The sequence below is a fragment of the Periplaneta americana genome, chromosome 14 (assembly GCF_040183065.1).
Source record: "Periplaneta americana isolate PAMFEO1 chromosome 14, P.americana_PAMFEO1_priV1, whole genome shotgun sequence".
In the NCBI taxonomy this organism is placed as follows: domain Eukaryota; kingdom Metazoa; phylum Arthropoda; class Insecta; order Blattodea; family Blattidae; genus Periplaneta; species Periplaneta americana.
Window position 1 is genome coordinate 116,081,581 of NC_091130.1, and position 24,020 is coordinate 116,105,600.

Genomic DNA, 24,020 nt, shown 5'->3' on the forward strand with positions numbered 1-24,020 from the left:
GAACCCTCTATGTTTTCCTGGACTTTCTTAATGGCATATTCTAGAGCTAAGTTAAAAAGACAGAGGTGATAGTGCGTCTCTTTGATTTAGCTCGCATTGATTTGGAAAAGCCTCAAACAGAAATTGGCCTATACTGACCCTACCGAGCGTTTCACTGAGACACACTTTAATTAATCGAACTAGTTCCTTGGAAATATCAAATTTAATAAGAATATCATATAAGACTTCTCTCTTAACCAAGTCATATGTCTTTCTGAAATCTAACAACTGATGTACTATGCCCTTACGCTCCCATTTTTTCTCCAATATCTGTAGAATACAAAAAAAAAAAAAAAAAAAAAAAATCTGATCAGTAAGTTAGTCCATCTAGTACGATTAAAACCACACTAATGATCCTCAATAATTTCATCAAGATATGGAGTTAATCTTCTCAAAAGAATATTGGACAGAATTTTGTATGACGTCAATAAAAGTGATATTCCTCAAAAGTTACTACAGTTAGTCTTTTCCCTCTTCTTAAAAAAAGGTACAATTACGGAATGAGACTAATTTAATTGCGTCAATCTACATCATGGGAAACCACATTTATATTTGTTCTAAACTGAGCCAAATTACGGCATTTATAGCCCTTAAAACTTCACCATCGTGGATTAAAATTTTACCATTTACAACCCAAACATAATAGACAACGTCATAAGGAAGATAAAACAAAAACTCAACAAACACAAAAACACACAAAACACAACACAAACACAAGAAATACATCACACTAACATACGAAAACAAAAACACACACAAGATCGCATCCTCATTTATAAAACAGAAATACAACATAGCATACAGAACAGAAAACACACTACCGGTATAAAGACATCTCAACACACAAACAACACAAACAAATAAATACAACCACACAGGCGTATACAAACTCACATGCAATAGTTGCGACAGTGTCTACATTGGACAGGCAGGTAGATCATTCCAAACTCGATACAAAGAACACATTAAAGCAATAACCAGAGGACACAATACATCTACATATGCCGAACACATAACTAATGCTAACCACACATACAATAACATAAATACAGACATGGAAATCCTACACATACAACCCAAAAACCAAAAACTCAACACATTAGAACAATATGAATTATACAGACACACTAAAACACACCCTAATCAAATTCTCAACACACAGATCAATTTCAGAACACACACACTATTTGACACAGCTCTTAATCATATGACCGCACCCACACAACAGGCAGCGAAGTTAAGATCGCGCCGAGACACAGAAGGCTCTGAGGATGGTGTCAAGTAGAGATGGCCGATATTTCACAAACCGATATTTTGTCACAGGTATTTTTTGTCACAGATAAACCTGTGACTGATGATGCGAAATATCTGTGACAAAATATCGCTATCGAAATCTGCTCCGTATTCAGTACTCTGTGACTGATATCTTCTCCTCTACGTCGTAGGTTTGCGCGTGCGCATGATACAATAACAGCAATCTGGCGGTAGTTTCTCCATCTTATTATAAATGATGTAGTTATTACACGATTTAAATAATAACATCATTGGTTACCAGTACTTAATATTGTGTAAAATCCTGTCTGAACAACTGTTTTGTTTTGTAATTATTTTCCAATGTTTTTCCGAATACTTATGTTTTATTAATTTTTATTCTATGACTCAATATTATAATGTTAATGCACGACTTAAAATAATTTATCCATTATATTATATACAATAAAAAGGATCAATTTTTAAAACAATTAGGATAATCATATAACCTCAATTTCTCCATACCCAACTACATTTAAAAATGATCAACTGGTTCAATATCTATAATATAACCTCATGGTACATGAGGTTAACTTTTGACATGTTACTGTTCAGTTAGGTAAGTATTTATTTGTTAATGGTACATGTACATAATTTCTATGTTGGATTATCCCATATAAATCAGTGATGAGTGGTGTGTATAGAGAAATCATATTCATATTTCACTGCTCTTCAATATTTCCTGCTAATTTTTATCGGTGTGACAAAATATCAGTGTAATTCATGCATATTGTGCTTACGTATCGATATAAAATATCGGCGTGACAAAATCGCCGATAGAAGTCACAGATATTTAATTGTCACAGTCACAGATACTTGAAAATATCGTTTAAGCTCATCTCTAGTGTCAAGTAGCACCGAAACAGCTGTAAGCCGCACATGCTTACATAATTAACACGAGTAAGATCGCCATCTAATCAATTATTTACCATTTATTATTCCACATTTCTGAAATTTTCTAGGAACAACTCGAGCCATGACGTGGGAAGACATCGATGCTGAGAATGACATGCAGCCCTTGGAGTGGGACCCTTTAACTAATCCAGTTGAACATCTGGCTACATTAGAATACCAGACAATGGAATGGGATACCCAACGGAAGTAATGATGGTGGACTAAACTTTTCGCCAACAAGGTAAGACCTAGCGGCTTTCATCTTTTTATTAGGTCAAATAATTGAATTACCATGACTGCAGCAATATTCCTGGTCCGCATTGCAGTAGCAGGAAACTGAGAGTTTAAGATTATTTACCTCTAGAAATATAAGGCTTTTGCTTTGAGAAGTAAATTATTGCATTTTCATAACGTCTTGAACAGGCAATTCTACTCAATTCTTGAAATTAGTTTGCAGAGATTGTTTGATAGCTTGCATGTTCGAATGTGTGGAAATATGTAGCTTTTAACGACGATAAAACAGTATGTTCTTCCACAAGTTATAGGGTTTTGTGTCTTTCGGGGTTTAGGCAACACCAGGTGTTACAAACCGCGCACAAAAGTACAAAAAATTTGGAGCTCCCTTATTGTGTAATTTTCGCTTACAGCACACTGCGCATATACAATAAACAAGAGCCCCTGTATATAAGCTACTTGTGGACAGTCGAGCGAAACTGTTGGCTACATACAGGTGGACTCCCATCAAGATTCGCTCCATGAAAGAATAAATACTCAGTGCATATGAGACTGCGTAGCATTTCTTTTTTATTACGATATTGTTGACACGAGCTTTCGTAGCACAACCAAAATAACCCCATGTCTACCTGTGTGCCCCCAATTCAACACAAATATAAAAAATGAAGTTAAAACTTTTTTTTTCAGAATTCTATTAAGCCTATAATTATTAGTTTAATAAATTATATTCAGTTCATGATTTTTCCATGGATTTGTTTCACAACCTCTCTTATCACTGCATAAATTAATAATATCGAAGTATTAGTTTGTTTAATTTTCATAGAAGTTTAACTTCATCTTGTTCCTGTTTCGCATCTAGGTATTCCGCAAACTGAAAATTAATTAATGGCATTTGTAAATTAAAAATGTTATTATTCTAATAATCTTATTCTTAATGTAGACAGAACATCATGTTTATTTCTTAGTAATGTTAATTTTACATATTTCTAGTATTTCAGTGGCATAACTTTAATCTTAAATTATTCTGGAAGACTAACTTTCTTAGTGTCATGTTCGATAAGTATCTTGGTTATCTTTTCACATTGATGATTTTTATAAAACTTTAGACTCAATAAGGGGGGCAAAGACTAATTGGGATTTCCTGGTCTCTGATTGTGTTAAAAACCCTGATGGAACTGATATTTAACCTTTGTGGTGAATTTCGGTGAAGTCCGGAGGGCCTAATTAGTCAAATCCACTCTCCTCACCTCCACGTTGGGGCTCCCTGGGATCTTTTAAGATGCGAAAGAGAGAGTGGTGTGCGGAAAGCAATGGGAAGCTACCGCATTTATATATCCCAATCATATTTGCATAATTATCATGATGAGTCCGTCTCTGGTAAAAAATTCCGGACGTAAACTATTCCCCCAATCGTATGTCCTGGTGGGGGATACTGGAGAAGGGCACATCATGATGCAAGGCAAGAAAGAGAAGAAAAGAAGACCGATGAAAACTGGATCGCGGAATATGAAGACTACGAATCAACCAGGTAAGTTGGAAAACTTGAAGGAAGCAATGAGTCTCGGAAGTTGATGAAATACGAGTACCATATTTTTTCTTAGACAACACAGACAATGCAGGATACAATATAAACTCGTTTCACTTCAACACGAACCAATATAGCCTACTTTTATTTTGCGTTTATTTGCATTTTTTAGTCTTTTATTGTGTACTGGTAATTTTTAGGTAATATTCTACTTTTTGTTGCATTAGTGCCCTTTCTTCTTTTGAACGGATTTTTTTACGGTGCAATCATAGTCTGCATTCCAGAACCTCTGCAGATTGCGTTATGCAGGAATTTGCCTTATGGTTGCAACAACCTTAACTCTTGATCACGTGTGTAATGTGACTGCCTCCATTCAACGCAACAGAACAAATACTGCAGCAGCAGTGCTCGCAGTTAGCATATTTAAATACCGTATACTGATATTAATATGTACCTACCCTCATTTAATAAGGGTTCGATTTATTAAAAATATACTACTACTAGCATACAGTCTACCGCTGTGGAGTAACAGTTGGCATGCCTGATCATGAAACGAGCGAACCCGTGTTAAAAACCTGGTTAGGACAAGTTGTCTGGTTGAGATTTTCTCCGTGGTTTTCCCTCAACCCATCTAGAGCAAAAGCTGGATCTCTTTCACGCTTGTTCCTGGACTTCATTTCATTAATACGCTAGATCAGTGTTTCTCAAACTTTTTTGAAGTGGGGACCACTTTTTTTAGTCCAAGAAATAGTTCCCCGGGCCACCTTACTCTTGTTCCCTCCGAAAGTAAATTTATAATTTTTGTAGCATATTTTAATACCAGTATACTTATTTTTAAATTAGAATTAATTAATTACAATTAATTTAATTCAATTAATTTGATATTAGTATTAGCTAATTAAGTTGATGTTAATGGATGAAAATTCAATTTCGTTTTTTTAATATTATTCAAGGCTATTAGAGTTTGGATAATCTTTAACTTATTAACTAAAAAAAAAAAATAAATAAATGTTGTTAATGAGATGAATGAGCTTGTCGATTCTTACACAGTTTTTGTAGGCCTATATTTGAATGACTAGATATTAAATTTTCTTTAATGGCACTAGAATCATTGATATTAATATCTTCACACACAGCTACTGAACTATTAGCAGTGCCTAAATGAAGCATACCATCATGTTCCTTTCTTTTCAAAGATCCGGATCGAAGTTTTTCAGTATGTATAATGGGCACTATTTAACAGAGACATAGGCAACTACTAGCGTGTACCACATAAGAAAGATTTAAAGTCATAAATACATGAAAAGGTTCGGTACTTTGGTCCTCTGTAATGAATTCGGGTGGTCCCTGGCTGGGTTACAGGTGCAGCATCAGAAGTGCAGGGAGAAGATGGCGAGAAACACCACGTTCATAGTGCTTTAAATCCCTCAGACTTTGTTGCTGAGAGTAGAGTGGGAAGTCGATAGACGGGTAGGGTAATAAATTTCATAGCCAGTACTAGGAGAAAAAGTGAAAGCGATTGTCATGTGTAATTTCCAATCTCTGACATTTTCAGCTATAATGTAATACGCAATTCGTTTGAATTTTATTTTATTTTTTTGTCTTTTTTAAAGGACCACAAGGGCAGACTTCGAGGACCACAGGTGGTCCGCAGACCATAGTTTGAGAAACGCTGCAATGGCAGTGAGAAAAGATTATTAGCACATGGGTTCAAAAGTGAAAAATTACTTCATTATTATTGATTTATTGCATTTATTAAAAGATTTTACTATTCTATTAGTGTATAAAATTGTCAGTTTCTAATAACACTCTAGGAGGAAGATGACCGTTGGTACAACAAAAATGCACTTATGATGCAGCACATAAGTATTTTGGCATTTTACTTAATGTGTTTGAAATTTGTTCCGATAAACATAACAAGTGTCTTTTGAATACTTCGCCCAATAAAGCATTATACTTAACTAAACATACATGGGTGACCAACATGCTTTCAATGTTAGCAATAACATCATTACAGTGTAATAATAAAATTATTATGGAATAATTTACATTATTCAGAACAATGCTCTCCAATTGGGACCACATTTCTAATTTCATGTTTGCGCTTACCGACATTGTGATGCAGTGAATATCATTTTGATTAATAAATTAATAATAATAAATTTAGCCCGTACACATCCCGTAAGGGCAAGGGCCTCCTGTTGTCACAGGGAATTGCTCATAAGTAGACTCCTAAGGTGAGCGAGTCCTTGGGAGCTTGGTCATATTACTGATATTTCTTCGTATCACAGTTCCTGACTTCCCTCTTCGATCATTTCTACCATACTCACCTCCCACACTTCCTCATATCACTTCACACGAATTACACTCACTGTCATTGACTTTCTGTCCTATCTGGTGCTTGTTGATTCATGTTTGGTGCCAGCTGCCTCCATACTTCTCTGTCTCGTGCCACTCTCGACCATTGACTTCCCGCTCTGGTTCTGAAGTAGTCTGCCCATCTGGTTTTTTGTTGTCCCACGTGCCGTCGTCCTTCTCTCGGGTCCCACATTGTGATGCGATTCGTCCATTTCTGGTGATCCATACGTGCTACGTGGCCACCCCATTTCCATTTTAGGTTTTCTGCCCTTTCTACCACATCGCGCATTTTTGTCCTTATTTCCTCGTTTCTGAGTCTGTCTCTTAGTGAAACATTTAGGATCTTCCTTTCCATTCTCCTTTGACAAACCTGTAGCTGTTTTTTCTGTTTTTCTGTCAAGGACCACGTTTGACAGCCATAGAGTAATATCGGCATGACACATTTGTCTAGGATTTCAGCTTTCGTACTTGCGTTTTGCCGTTTGTCCATGAGTAGGAATTTGAGCGACCAAAACTTGTTCCATGCCAGTCCTATTCTGCGTTTGATTTCATTCTCTGTGTTCTTTTAGAGGTACACATACTGCTGCACATATTCAAGTGGTGATTGTTGAATTTGAATAGGGTCTTGTGTTCTATTGGTCATAACTTTTGTTTTTGTGGGATTCATTGTGAGTCCTACTGTGCTGCTTACTTTGTCCACTTCAATGATCATTTCCTCTAGCATTTTTGCTGATCTTGCTATCAGAGTTATGTCATCTGCAAATCTGAGGTGTGTCAATTTTCGCCCATCTATATTTAGTCCATGTGTATGTTTCCATTTCAGTTTTCTAAATTGGTGTTCCAGCACGCTTGTAAATAGTTTTGGTGATAGAGGGTCTCCTTGCTTCACACCTCTTTTTATTTGGAACCATTCACCATCTCTTTCTGTTCTTACTTTTGCTGAGCTGGTTTTGTATATTTTCCCTAGCAATCTTATGTACTTGATGGGGATGCCTTGTTGTTTTAAAGCCTGTAACACACTTCCATGTTCCACGGAGTCAAAGGCTTTATTATAATCTATGAAGGCGATGTACATTGGCTGTTGGAACTCCTGTATCTTTTCTGTTAGTTGACACATAGTTTGGAGGTGGTCGATGGTGCTGTAACCGGACCTGAAACTGGCTTGTTCTGTTGGTTGGTTGGTTGTCACTTAACACACAATTGCACAGATAAATTTTCCTATACTTTAATATTCACATCAATTTGTGACACACTCTCAAAATTAACCATAAAAAAGTACACAAACATTGCACTGACATTAATGATCCACCTGTTATAGTTTTTAAAGTAGGAATCTAAGTTACCTACACAGTTCATTATAGGAATTAATTTTGACCATTTACAACCACTTAATTTGTTGCTGCTCAAATCTCTGAATACACTTCTGCCACCTATTTGCAGGGTCCATTATTGTTGAGGTATAAAATTGTCTAATCGTTCCTGTAAACCTGGAAATATCCTTGTTTTAAGAGACATCTATTTCGGGGGTATTCTTGCACATTTACTTCTTTGTCTCTAGAAACATGTACAGTACTAGATACAAATCGTTTACTTCAAAGTGTTTAATACACACAATTGAATGCTTTGTTAGCATAAAGACATTTCGTGGTATACAAAAGCTTCTAGCCACATAACTTATCCTTTTCACATATACATCTTGATTACACAACTTTTAACACTTTGGAAAACGTATTATATATCTTTCACATGTTAAAGATAAGGGTTCTGATGAAGGCCAATAGCAGGCCGAAACATGTTATCCTTTTCAGTTGGAAATTTGAGAACTGTAACATAGCACTGCCATTTACAGCACTCTGGTAATTGCTTGTACACACAGGCACACAACATTTTTAGAAGTCCTATGTAAATAAAGAATATGGATAAATTAATTTAATTTCTTTTAAATTAAACTCTAAACTTCCTTTATTTCAGTTTCCTCAATTTATTTTTCTTTGAAGTTATACATATATTAGTCGTAATTATTATTACGTGCTTCAATTTTTTATTCCTTTTCAGACTTTACTTTTACGATTCAGTTATTGTTAATAGTTTGGTGACGTATATGTTGTCTTGCTACTGTCCATCAGAGTGGTTATGTCACACGGTCGTCAAAACGGGGAAATCACACGACAATTACTTATTTAAAGGGGCCCTTTTCTTTAAATTATTTTAAACAGTTGTTGTTGTTTTCTAATGCCAGGCGTTTGACAATAAAGTCATTTGACCTCTTGCACTCCAATATTTTTCAAAGATATTGTCATGGTTAGCCACTGACGCACAGATTGAAAATGGCAAGTTGTAGCCGATTTAAGTGAATGCCATATTTTAACGTTTTGGTGGCTACTTCATTCACACGCAATCCCCAGAATGTCTGGAGGACCACACCTGCTGTTGGTCGACAGGTCCACTGGACCTAGTTGGGAGATCTTGTTGATCACCAGCTTTCCTTCCTTAAGCCAATGGAGGACGATTTTAGTGCCATAGCAGGTCAGCACTAGGAACAGAAAAGTAGGAAGGGTAGGAAGGAAAGTGAAATGAACCCCTAGGTCTCGAATGCTCTAATACTGTCGGGGTCGAAGAAAGTAAGAGTTCAGTCAGAGGACTGGATAGGAAAGGGTAAAGAGAGAATTAGGTATTGAATATAGAAAAATTATACCAAATTCGGCCAATAACTCATCAAGCTGACCAGTGCTAATTGATGAGTAGCCCCTCCCTTTAGTTCAGCTTGTAAAATTATGCTTACTAACAGCTGCACATTGGGTATTTGTCCAGGTTGGTTCCTTAAAGCCTTCAATGGGAAGGATTAATGGCTCTCCCCCCTGTATTCGACAAATACCGTTTTGCAGCCTTTTAAACAGTTGTATAATTCTCAGGGGCGTGTATTGCGGATGTTCAAGGTGTGCGCTGGACACCCTGTAAATTCGGTAATCTCATTTTTTATTTTAAGTCGTTTTATATAATGCAACAATCATTTTAATTTATCACAATTTAAATGCGTGATAATCTCATTGGAAGTTCACGTATATAGTTCAAGACTAATTTTAATTTATTACCATTTAAATATTTTAAATGCCTGCTGGTTGAATGTGCACACCATCCCCAGAACGGCTTTCGTTTTATAACGTACGCTCTGCTTGACGAAGTGGGATGAGTTCTGGTCTGGTTGTCCTGTCCGTACAAAAGAACATCCCCTGCTGAGAGTTACTGCTACAATTCTCTGCGCGTGCAAGGTGGCATGGTGGGGATACTCGCTTCTTTCAAACTCGCAGGTCGTCCTGTATACAGGCAGCTCAACTTGTCAATAGCATTACAAAATATTGTGTTTGACGTGTGTGTTTACTGTTTGTGTGGGTGAATTTACTGTGTATAGGTTTTACTAGGGTTCATAGTTGTGTGCCAGAACAGGTGAACAATTTAAATTACTTATTTAATAATAATAGCACTTGGAAATGTACACTGTAAAATATCTTTTGCTAAAGCCATTCTCTTCTCGCCCACTAGGAGAGAAATTACATATAGTGAATAAGGGTAGACCTACCCTGCCACTTCCGAATTTAGTGCAACAATATAAAACAAAAAGTGAACAATACACTAGACATTTTTCCATTTCGCAATATGAAATTGTAGAATAGTTAGCGGGTTGTGGAACTTCAAACAGGTTATTTTGCTGGCCATGGTTATTGTTTGATCATAAATAATGCAATTTTGAATAACGTTATTTGTAGTTGCCTCCTTTCTCCGGCATTTGCAGGGCAGTCATTGAAACAAGGTGATTAATTTTTAAGAAGTTGTGATGCGAGTACTTTGAATAATATTTAAATGTCATTTTCTTTTAATTTTATGTCATTTTTCCACTAGTTTAAGGGCATTTTAATGATCATTTTAAGTAGATTTTTAGGTCATCAACATCCGCCCCATAGTTATTATTTATAAATAATACTAAATTATATATTAAAAATGGCAGTTAATGTTGACCCGATATTTCACTTAGGCCTATAATAATTGTGCGAGATAGACCAACTATATATTTATTTTTAACAGAACAACCAAACTCCAGGTTCAGCATACGCCACTGATAATACTACCTAAACTTCCAATTCCATACAGCAAATATTTGCAGAGAAGATCCTAACAGCTCAGCCATTAGCCATTACAGAGAGGACAGGAAAAACAGGATGCGATATAACCATTCGGCTGGACAGTACATATTTATCCTCTTCAAAGTTAGCAATCAGTGTATTAAGAAGATTTCAACTCAGAATTATATTGTCTTTAGCTCGACAAGAAACAACTGACAAGCGGGCAAAACCGACGATGGTGTACGCTGCCACCCAGACCTCGAGCAGCGACTACTTGGAGAAGATCGGGCAGGAAGAAATCATGAGGCAGGAGGAGATGATCATGAAGGAGGGGCTGAAGAAGCTGTGCGTGCTGGAGGTGCATCTCCTTCACTTCCAATTCGAAGAGTACGGAGGTACAGTAACTGTTTACATTCTAAGTAGTGGCGCTTTGAGCTATGCACAAGCAGAGTCTGTGGATATCCAGAGTAGTGCAATCAGTCAGCCGCCATCGTTATTCCATTTCAACACACTTGGGATAGGAACATTTAAAGTGAAACTCAATTTAGGTTAGTATCCGTGGCCCTTAAAACTAAAAATATTTGATTCTGGTGTAGGTTACATTTATTACCTATACAACTGCATATGACAAATAGAGTGCGCTGGAATAAAAATTGCTGATTTTTTTACATTTCCGGCGCAAAGGATTGCGGTACTCTGGATATCTACGAACTCTGTGCACAAGTTTAGCAGGCTTGTATTCTTATTGGTAGCGAATAGAACATTTATCCAGTGGTGTCATTCAGCCAGTTCACACCAGTCGTCCAATTCACTTGTTGAATTTGTCGCAGTTCGTAGAACCTGTTCTTAAATGTTTGAAGTTAAAACAAATTAGGTTCTTGACAGAAAGGAAGAATATTAATATATTTAACATTTTAACACGAAATTCTGTAGCTTTTTAACATAACAGTAAACATAATCATTTCACATGATTAAATCATTGTTTCTTATTCAAGTGTGCAGGCAGTCAGAAAAGGAATGCAATATCGATGGCCTTGTTTAAAAGGGAATCAACTCAAAATTTAAAGTTTTGAGAAACCTGCACTTTGGAGTTTATGTTGCTGTGAAAAATCAAAGGATCTGAACTGTAATTGGAAACAATTTAATTTTCTTAAACTTTGACTTTGTTCTGGACACAGTATTTTAGTAGCGTTCTGTATGTATGATTTTACAAATGATGCTTCTGTAAAATGTTTAATTGATTTTCCAATATTCCAAGCTAGAACATATCTAGCAAGAAGCTTTTTTTGTTTAAGACTGAGAACACGTGTGTGATTTGTGTTTGTATTTTCTTATTTTATATTTATAAAAATATTTGTAGGCCTAAGCATTTCACCTAAAATTAAACAAAAAACTATATGTATGTCATGCGGAACTGAGTGCAAACGTATTGTAATATATTGATTATTATGTATAACCAACAGTTATACAGATAGCCCCAAAATAAATTATTTTCACATGTCCAACATGCCTGTAATTGTATGATATTCTTTGTGAAGAGTCGAGTATTGTCGTCGCATGTTGAATTTTAACACACCTTTAAGAATTTTCGAACAAATTAAGTATTTTACATTCTCCCCACTAACACAAAATATTTCTCTTCACTTTCATCCTTGAATATACTACGTCCATGATTAGAAGACATTGTGAAACGGTGGAACATGCCGACCAACACAGTGATAATGGCAGTCCGCCACTTCTCTTCGTTTACGCATAAACATTGAGTACAGAACAGGTGGAGATGGGTGAGGTGGAGCGCGCTCATTACGTACTGGCTTCGGTTCCGTTGAGGGGCTTACTCGCGAGTATGCTTTTGGAGACGTCTGCATTGATACACACATATTGATACTCCCCTAGTTACAAAATTAGATCACTGTTAATCTCCTGGTCTTTTAATCTCTCCATACAGGAAATAACATATGCAGGAGAGCGCATGGTTTTTAAACTGACGTTATAACGGTAATATTATCTATCTACTTCGTTCCAATAGATGACGCAATAGTAAGCACATTCCTTTCACGGTTGATCTCCTGGTTGGAGAACAGTAAATTCGTGTATTTCCTGCTTCTATCGTTTTTATTTAATTTGTGTATACAGTGTAATGCTGTATATCAGCGTTTCTCAAACTTTTTTGAAGTGGGGACCACTTTTTTAAGTCAGAACAGTTCCGCGGACCACCTTACTCTTGTTCCCTTCGAAAGCAAATTTATCATTTTAGTAGCATATTTTAATACCAATATACTTACATTTTAAAATAGAATTAATTAATTAAAATTAATTAAATTAAATTAATTTTATATTAGTATTAACTAATTAAGCTAATGTTACAGAAGAAAATTCATTTTTGTTTCTTTAATAATTCAAGGTATTAGTGTTTGGATAACCTTTAACTTATTAACTAAAAAAAAAAATAAATAAATTTTGGTACTCACATTAATGAGATGGATGAGCCTGCCGATTCTTGCACAGTTGTTCTATATTTGAACATATGCTGGTAAGCTTAAGTCGGAGATCGTCACATACATCGAGTTCATTTCCGTAGTCTACTTTGTTTTTATTAGAGTTAGTGATGAAAACCCTTTCTCACACAGATACGTAGAAGCAAACGGAATTATAATCTCTAAAGCACAATTGTGCAGTTCACCATATTCTCTTTTCACTTGTAATGAGGTCCAGAAATTAACCATACCTTACGCTTGGAATTTCATTTTAAGTCCGCTCATTCGAGAGTCCAATTAACTGTTCTATTTCACTCAATGAAAGTTGGTTAGTTTCAATATCACAATGAAAGTGATCACGAACTCATGAAAATTCGTCATATTTACTTGGAAAATAAGCTTCAAATTGTGACCTCCGAGTTGTATTATTGGTGTACGACATACAGTATGTGGCCATTTCAATGTGCAGACTGGGTGTCGGCAAAGCTACACATGAAAAGTTCGGTTCTCTGTTACGAATTTGGGTGGTCCCTGGCTGGGTTATAGGCGCGGCACCAGATGTGCAGAGAAAAGATGGAGACAAACACCACATTCATAGTGCTTTAAATCCGTTTTTTGTTGTTGAGAGTAGAGTGGGAAGTCAGTAGATGGATAGGGTAATAAATTTCATAAAATGTTAGTACTGGAGAAAAAATGAAAGGCAATTGCCATGTGTCATTCATTTCCAAACTCTGAGATTTTCAGCTATAGAGTGATACGCAATTCGTTTGAATTTTATTTTTCCTTCTGCCTTTTTTGAAGGACCACAAGGACAGACCTCGAGGACCACAGGTGGTGCGCGGACCATAGTTTGAGAAACGCTGCTGTATATTACACTATATTTGTGCGTATAACAGTATAGTAAAGTCATCGGCAGAACTGTACTCACGATGACATTAGGCAATGCAACCAGCAATACACATGTCGTCACATGGTTGTGGTTAGAGTTGAGGGCCCGCTCAGACATCAGTGGCGTGCAGCCATTACACACTTCATATTTACTGTACTGTAACTTTCAAGGTGCCACAGAATTCAAAGTCACAAGTAGCCAATCTCAAGATAGCGAATAAACTTTCACCTTCCAGCCGGGATCTTTGTTTTGATTCTGCAAGTTTCAATTTTGAAAAAAAAAAAAAAAATGTTCGCAACAGCTGCAGGCCTAAGTGGAATCAACCATAGCCGCCATATTGGCGGCAAATAACCTAAGGGAAGCATATTTTTCCGTAGACAGAATTTTAAAGAAATGTAAACCACACATATCTTTGCACCGCGTTTTTAAATATGTATCACTCTGTAAATCAGCTGCTACTTGCTGCATTTCTGGCTTAACCTTGGTTATGTCTATGGTCAAAGGATTTGCAAAAAGTAAGAAATCATTTGCAATGCTTTTAAAATCACCGAATCTCCATTGTTGAAATTTTGTTTTTAGCTTTACAGTAGATGAGCATAATTATTTAAATTTGATTCAGAAATATCAGAAAGAAATTGTAAGCATGGGAATGATGGAACTGTTTTTCCCTCATACTTGATTTCCAGATATCTATCATTGTAATGAATGATCGCACCGTATCGTACATATCTACTACTTAGTTATAGTACAGTAAATGATTGTAGTGATATGTTAAATAAGTTGGTCTGTGAAAATGATGAATAGAAAAAGTAATTGAATAATTTCAAGGGAAAAATTGTTCCGGGGCCGGGTATCGATCCCGGGACCTCTGGTTGAACGTACCAGCGCTCTACCACTGAGCTACCCGGGAACTCCACCCGACACCGTCTCAACTTTTCCCTCTATATCCACACAACTCGCGTGGGCTGACGAAACGCCAGATACCCACAACAAGTGCACACAATCTCTGTGTGACTTGTGATTGTGGTTTTCTGTTAACATACACAGTAACGTATATATTATGCAAATCTAGTCTTTCAGGTGAAGCTCCCTGTAAAGCAGATTTGAATATTTTTATAGCTTAGTGGTAGAGCGCTGGTACGTTCAACCAGAGGTCCCGGGATCGATACTCGGCCCCAGAACAATTTTTCCCTTGAAATTATTCAAATCTGCTTTACAGGGAGCTTCACCTGAAAGACTAGATTTGCAGAAAAAGTAATTGTTACGTTGTTATTAGGAATAGGAAATAGTAGAAGGTAGGAGTAGAGGGAAAGAAGGAATATTTAATAAACGCATAAATATAGGAAGTGTGGTGAACGAACATGAAAGACTTAGTGGGTGAACTTTAAATGATGAAGAGATGTCGGTCATTAACATCGAGTATTGTACAAGTTGTAAATAGTATATGGAAGGGACTGCTGGCCAGAATACTATATAAGTGAAGGGCCAGCAGGACCAAAAGTTTGAGTGAGAATAAACCATACCGATACCCATACCCATACCCATATCTACTATGTTTTGCTATTGCCTTTCGTACTGCAATTCGGATTTAAAATGTTCATAAATACTGTGATCTTCTGATGCTCTTTATGACATAGGCTGCATTATAATGACGTTTAATTTTTGTTGATAAATGCCCTTTAAAACTTTCGAGCACAATAAACATATAGGCCTACTATTGTTTCCATAAGCACAAGAAAAATACGTCTCCTCCCATTCTTCTTTAAATATACGTTTCCTACCTTTGAACAGAGCCATGCTTAACTAGCTATACATTACGCCACTGGTAGCTGCTTGTACGATGTATCTGCAAAGGGTTGGTTGGGAGGGGGGATCTGTATTCCTTACCTGCCCCTGCAACGTCACTTAGTAACAAGCATCACGATGACATTTCTACCGACGGCTGGTATAGTAGGTAGGATAATGTAGCCTTATCACAGTCTACTATATACAGTCACGAAGCTTGAGTTTTGAGGGTGCTGGAAACAATAGACTGTGACGGTAATATTTTGCATTGCCTGTAATGAGGCGATATTAGCGATCCTAGTGGTGAGCAACTACCTAATGTTTGCATATTTACTACGTATCGAGCTTCGCGACTGTATATACTAGACTGTGGCCTTATGTCAGGCATGTCAGAAATCAGACACTGAAAGTGCAGTGTATGTGCGCGGAACGACGGACTGTGCAGATTGCGTCATTCACGTGTTGCTCTTACCAGTTCTTAGCCGGAGGGATGTACAAGAATCTATTCTGCAATTCTAGTGTTCAATTAAATTGACATTTGGACATTATAAACATAATTAGCAGAAGGAAAAAACACAATTATTGTCAGTGTCTATATTTGACAATAATTGTAACACAAGAAACAATAGACTTACTCAGTTACAATTCACAAAGCTGTCATTTGTAAAGAATAATTTATTTACATGATTTGTATACAATATTTGAAGAAAATATCGTAAATATTGCAGTAATTTCGAAACAACAAAAAAACGAATACAGTGTTTCATTTTACGTAGTAGGTACTGATTATTTCAAAGTAATACTCTTTCATTGTTCCTCAAGCATTATTGGGACCATTGGTGCACAAATATTAAAGAAATATTTTACTCCCAATTACATACAATAGGACATTGTGAGGCTTTTACACTGGAATCATTTCCTTGCTGTATATTAATATAAATTCACATTATTATTAATAAATTGGATAAATTAAGCTTGAATTTAAATTTATATATAGTTTATTTGGAAAACGTTGAGAGCAAGTATCAGCAAGTTGGGAGTGTTACTGACTTGAGTTAAAAGAGTACTTCACAAGCTGTGCAGCAAGGACATTTTCTTTATGTCAGGTTTAAAGATTTATTAACGTAAGTATGTTAAGATAATATAGTAACGTGAGATGGAAAATTCGCCATTATGTATTATTTTTCCAGAAAATTTTTCCGCCTTACAAATAGTTGCTTTCTTCCTTCCCTTACAACCTCAAGACCCTCACACGTATTCCTTAATCAATATTCTCATCACTTATCAGCTTATCAAATAAAAGTTGTAAGTCGTCTAACCATTGATGGCTGTGTTAGTACAGACTCCAAAACAACATCATTGTTATGTTTGTTTTGCCGTGAGAGTACTGATTAAGAAATAAGAGCTGGCGAATATCATATTTTGAGAACTTTACTAATCTGATTTAAATTCTCACATCACTATAAGGTCCACATGATATGATGAAAGCCTTTCATTTTAAAATAATTACTATTGGCTGAGGAAAATATCATAACAGTTATGTTATATGATTCGTGATTTCTCTTCTTCGTTATATCTGTGGACTCCTCACTTTATTTTCACAACGCATTCACTCAATGAGCACCCGTACTGATCTGTGTTACTGAAACCAAAGCTGTTCTGCTACTGCAGGCAATGTACAGCCCTGTCGCGTTCCCCTCCAAACCGATTCACTCCCTCCAGGTAGGGGAATAGGAACTGCACGTTGCACAGAGACAAGTGCACAATGTGCAGGGTTTTGACATGCCTGCCTTATGTGATAAGATGTTTCTGTAGTGAGTTGTATCGAGGAAAACCTCCGCTGCTCTGAACTCGACTGAGCACATGGATGAAGTGCCGAATTCTACTCCCCTTTTTCGTGACATCAGTCAGCATTTTAAATTATGCATATAATTTTGTTATGCAAGAACATGTAGAATTGTAGTTTTCCTTTATTGGTAGCTGCTTATTATTACGTAATTTAATATTTTTAAATTTCCGGCCATTAGCTGAGAGAATCTGTTGTTAAAGAATTAGAATGACACCACTGGATATATCAATGGACCTGCACGTGCGTTTACTGGTGTTGCGATGTGTTAACCTTACGACCAGAGATTTCAACATTGACCACGAAGCTGAACAAGCATGTCCATAAGCGAAACTTTTAATATTATAATTTCAAGTTATCATGATGAATAGGCCTACTTATTATTAGGAATTTTATACAATACAGACACGCAGAAAGAGAGAAGGGCTGACTTTATTTAGAAAAAGACGTATGTAGATAACATGGAACAACCTCAAGTGAAGTATTCATATCATGAAATAATGTTATTTAATTATTCTGTCTATTTACAATTCCCTAGTTACTTTCTTCTCACTAGGTATGGGACCTGACATAATTAGGAACATTAAATCCAGGCGTTTGAGATGGGCAGGGCATGTAGCACGTATGGGCGAATCCAGAAATGCATATAGAGTGTTAGTTGGGAGACCGGAGGGAAAAATACCTTTAAGGAGCCGAGACGTAGATGGGAGGATAATATTAAAATGGATTTGAGGGAGGTGGGATATGATGATAGAGACTGGATTAATCTTGCACAGGATAGGGACCGATGACGGGCTTATGTGAGGGCGGCAATGAACCTTCGGGTTCCTTAAAAGTCATTTGTAAGTAAGTAAGTAAGGTATGGGAGGTAACTTGGACATGGAATTCTATCTCCTTGGCCCCCAAACACCTTTACATTTATACTTTGTTAAAAAACATTATGGTTTTCCCTCACAGTCTTCACCACTTAAATGTAGGAACGAGCAAAGGATAAACACTTAGCTCAGTTGCCAATTCTTGAAGTCAATGTCATATTGTAGCCTATTTCTGCCATGCAACTAAGGGTTGAGGAGAAGATGGGAGTTTATGAGGGTTTATCAATTCCAGGAAGAAAGGCCGTTATATTTTGGACCAAGGCATACCCTCACCATTATTAGAATCTAAAAAGTGTCACATTCCAGTACAGTGCCCGAAATTTTCGCACGGCTTACATCATGTGAATACTGGATGAAAGAGTTAGTGACAAATTTTTTATCCGAAGAACTTTTAATTGCACAACTGGACAACACAGCATGTCTTAGTAGTCTACGGCAGTGTAACGTTTGTTGTTATAATCATAACTAACAAACAATAAAATTACAAGGAATGGATAAGCAATAAAGAAAATCAAGCGACTTAGCCCAGACGGTAGTGTTAGAGACTCGCGAAAGTCAAACCCCGAGGCCAGACAATCTGAGATTTTTCATGGTTTCCCTCAGTAACGAAGGCACATGCCGGATTGGAAATTTACACACCGTGATACCATGACTCATGGCTTCCTTAATCACCAATACCATAAACATTAAAGCAAAATCTATATCAGTTACATGAACATAACATACGACCAAATATTTTACACACGTGATAGGACCATATATGTTAAAGTGTGTATTGTTGTCGCTCTACGAGATGGCACAGAAAAGTTTTAGGCGGGGCAAGGGGGAAGCCATGACTCATGTGCATAGTATTGTTCTTTGTAGTATTCCAAGGCTTTCCCCCGCCCTGCCCAGAATTTATTTTATTGGGTTATTTTACGACGCTCTATCAACATCTAGGTTATTTAGCGTCTGAACGATATGAAGGTGATAATGCCGGTGACATGAGTCCGGGGTCCAGCACCGAAAGTTTGCTCGTATTGGGTTGAGGGAAAACCCCGGAAAAAACCTCAACCAGGTAACTTGCCCCGACTGGGATTCGAACCCGGGCCACCTGGTTTCGCAGCCAGACGCGCTGACCGTTACTCCACAGGTGTGGACCCCCGCCCAGAATATTTCTCTGCCATCTCTTTGCGCGACAACAGTATAAATAAACTTAAAAAAACTGTCAACTGAGAATAAATGAAACAGGAAAAAGGTGGTTATGGGATTTTTAAGTCAGGTAGGACAAATTTAATTTCAGTTAGAATTAATAATAGGACCTCAGAATGGCTCGTAATTAACCTGAGATTGAAACATGGTTACGATCTGTCCCTCCTTCTGTTTATAATGCAGAAGAATAAAATTATTCAGGAATGGCGACAAATGCGACATGATCAGTTGCAGATAAACAGAAATTAAAAGTACTTTGATTGATATTTGTAGATGCCGTAAAATGGGGCGAGATTGATCACTTTTAATTTTCAACATAAAGTAATTTAAAAAATATTCATTTTTTTTTAACTTGAAAACGCCCTGTATATTGCGTTGGGGGCAGCTATCTATCATGTGCCCTACATTTAATTCGTATGCATTTCAGATACCCAAAATACCGAAAATTTCACTGATCAAAGACATACTCAGAGTGGGGTGACTTTGATCGGCCGTAATTTTATTAGCAATTATCAAAGACGACCCTCAAACTAACGATTCTGTGGAAAAAAAAGTTTGATTTTTTTTTTAATTTTTCTTATATTCACCTTTTATTTTTTTTGAGGGGGTGACTTTGTCAACTGTTTAATTTATTTCAGACACATCATACAATCAAAAATATTTTTTTTAAAATCAACACACAACATCTATAGGGCCTACAGTAGTTCCATACAAAAGCATTACAAAGTATACGTATTTTCTTATTGCATGTAACACAGATTAACAAAATTCCTTTATATCAACATTCTGTTGAAAAGTGTACATATCCCCATCATCTGCTGCATTCAAATCTGGATCTGGAAGTACTTTTATGATGTGTATCACACTGACAGTGGACACATCGTCTTTAACTGGTTTGAAGGCACACTTATTTTCAATCGATTTGAGGCCCATTACTTTTACCTCACGAGTAGAACTGTTTATCTGTAGGACTTTACAAACATATCTATAAACCTGACTTCTCTTAGAGCTGAAACAAAAGTTTACCAATACAAAATTTCCAACTTCAATTTCTTTTCCATCCTTCCCACTCAGTGTTTCAGGGGTTTCGTCGTTTCCTTCCGATAAACTTTCAGCTGAATCATCGGAAGTACTGGTTTCTTCAGGTGGAGTATCTACATCAGAGTCACTTGACGATTCGTGTGGTGCAGTAATACTTCGTCCAGGCTCTACATTCAGACGATTTCGCTTTCTTCTTATTGCTGGCTCCAACGCAGTCCTTTGAGACTGAAGAAATTGTGTGAGAGTATCATTCATTTGTTGCCCCAATGTTGACTCCTCTTGGGCTTCCGGTAACTTTGAAAGGACTTTATCTTCATGTAGTGGGAAAATTCCTGTAGCACGAAAACAGCTGATCAAATTTTCACATATCTTATTGCCAGAAGGTCCGTTCAAATCTATAAGTGTGTTTCTCAGAAGAGTAGGAAATTTTTCTTTTGGCAGTATTCCACATCTTGGATATTTTTGTTTCCATTCCAATAGTTGCTTTCTCCACACTCCTTTCATAGCACGGAAAAAGCACACATCAAGGGGTTGACATAAGTGTGTGGCATTCGGTGGTAAACACACAAAAGAAATACTGTTTTTCTGACATAACTTAATGACACTGATGTTGATGTGTGAAGACAAATTATCCCCAATGACCACTTTGCGACCAGGTAATCTTTTAGCATGAGGCAGAAATGTAAGTTGGAACCAATCTTGGAATGTTTGAGCATCAAACCAACCATGTTTAGTTCGTGCATAGCGAGAACCTTGAGAACAACACTGCTTGGTACAACATGGTGCTCCCTTTGGTCCATTTTGACACCAGGTATCCCACATACATTCACTTTTATACACAATGTACGGTGGCAACAATGTCCCATCTGCAGAGCCGCACATCATAATAGATGTGGCAGACTTTGAGAAGTTTACTACCCTCTCTGGGTATTTCACACCTCTTCTGAAAATGAAACGATTTTTACCGGGATCGTCACTTAAATTTGTTTCGTCAAAATTAAAAATATTGGAAGGAGACACATCAGCAATTGTTGAGGCCAAATTCTTGAAATAATCGCGTATTGTTGCGTGTGACAGACAAGCCCTGGTTCGTTTAATGTTAGGACAAAGTCTTTGTGATGCTTCAGATTTGTGTCTCTTTAGCACTGAGTAAACTAAATCTTTTCCTGGTAAATTGTTTTTCAAAGAAGTGCATGTTCGCCCTTTAGTGTCCAAATAATGTTTGATGAACATACGCAGATCCAACATACTAATGGAAAAACCCCAATCGCCGCATTTACAATTTCACGTATAATGCATTTTTCCTCTAACTCTGAAAGTACAGTTTGTCCACCGAGTTTCTTTGTATGAAGGCCTTTGAATTTGTTATAAAGTGTACCGAAACTTATATTGTACTGGTTTGAAGCTGCCCGAATTGAAAGTTTGCCAGTTGCTACTTTAGTAAGAGCTTCCTCAAGATTCACATCTGAATAGTTTTTGTAGTTTCTATATCCTGGCTTCCTTTTGTACGTCCTACCCATTTCTTCAATCTAAAATTGATAAAGAAATGAAACTGATCAAACTCACCCCAATAACTAAAAACTGTTATTGAATACGTACTTTACAATTTAAAACTAATTTAATTAATGCTAATCATAGATCAATTACCATTTAAAATAATAGTATATGCGGCAGAGTAAATATTTAAATAGTTTAATAAGGGTACTCATATTTTATACGTGAATTCACAATATGCAGGAAATAACATCTAACGACAATGACTGCTGCACGAAGAATGGAAAAAGTTGTTGATATAATTTTTGCAGACTATGTTCCGATACCATTGTTAAAACTAACATGCAAACAAGCAACTTTCTAAGAACCTTCATTTGTTCGTTATGGCGGGATTTTTCAAATTAAATGTAAATGATCAAAGTCACCTCGCGGTATCAAAGTCGCCCCTGATCTAGTTTTAATAGCACCTACAGAAAATGTTTTACAATACGCAGTACATAATTTAAATATCAATGCAAAAATAACATGGAAATATGCAGAAATAAAACAAAAAAATACCCTGTCCCTAATAAAATATGTTTAGAAGGCAACATTTTAGAAGAGTTAATGATTTTATATATCTTCGCTACAAATTAATATGTTTGATAATGATTTGGATATAATGAGAGCAAAATTGTAAAATACTCCGGAATAAGCAGCAGGGTAATGAAACCTTCCCTAGTACAAAAAAGTTTCATATTCATTGTTCAAGAATTAAAACAGAAAATCAATATCCCGAATTTAAAAGAAAACCTACAAATTAAACCAAACCCTTTAACTCTATTAAATATGGAATATAATCTAAATTTAACAGAAGAAATACTGAAATCAGAAGTAAACACTGAAATACTAAAACAATTGTCTTTAGAGACAATTAATATTAGATACCCTCCACAAAACTGGCTTCATTTATACACTGACGGATCCTTGATCTCCAGAGAACAAGGTGCCGGTGCAGGTGTTAAGTGCTGTCTCTTCTCACTTTATAGATCTCTTGGGTATGGAACAACAAGTTTTGATGGAGAAATCATTGCAATAAGTGAAAGTCTCAGGAATCTTCTATGCCACATCAGTAAATTAAAAAATGCAGTTATGTTATCAGACTCCAAAGCAGCTATTCTATCAATAGTCTCTAAACACACACCTTCATCTCAAACAGCAGAAATAACTAAAATGCTCTCTCAATTAATATCACTCAATAAAAGAATTGTATTCCAATGGATACCATCCCACTGTGGAATCCTGGGAAACGAGAATGCGGATGCTTTAGCAAAGAAGGGCAGCACTGCTACTTACAGACCTGTTACTAAATCTACACATTACTCTGTGAAAAGATTTATTAAATCTACATACTTAGACTTCAACAAACAAAATTTGATAACACAATCCCAAGGGAAAAAATGGAACTCTCTGCATCAAAATCCACAGTTAATTCCCGATTTACCACGAAAATCGTCTGTAGCTGCATTTAGATTGGCAACAGGTCATGATTGTTTGGCCAAACACCTGCATAGAATTGGAATATATCAGTCCCCTAACTGTCCATTGTGCAACTCAAACCAAGAAATGGATTCGGAACACCTCAAAATCTGTGCTTCAGTGGCTGGTCATGATAATATCTTTGAAAAATATTGGAGTGCAAGAGGTCAAATGACTTTATTGTCAAACGCCTGGCATTAGAAAACAACAACAACAACAACAACAGAAAAGCACTATAATACGCCTTTAACAAACCCTGACAAGACCTGTACCCTGTTATGGTAGTGAGGCATGGACATTAAGGCGGATAGATGATCACAGAAAAACAACTAATGAAATGAGATTTATGCGAAGAACAGGCATGATATATAAAATGGGGCCATAAATGCAACGAAGAAGTAATGAAAGAACTCGGTCTGGAGTCA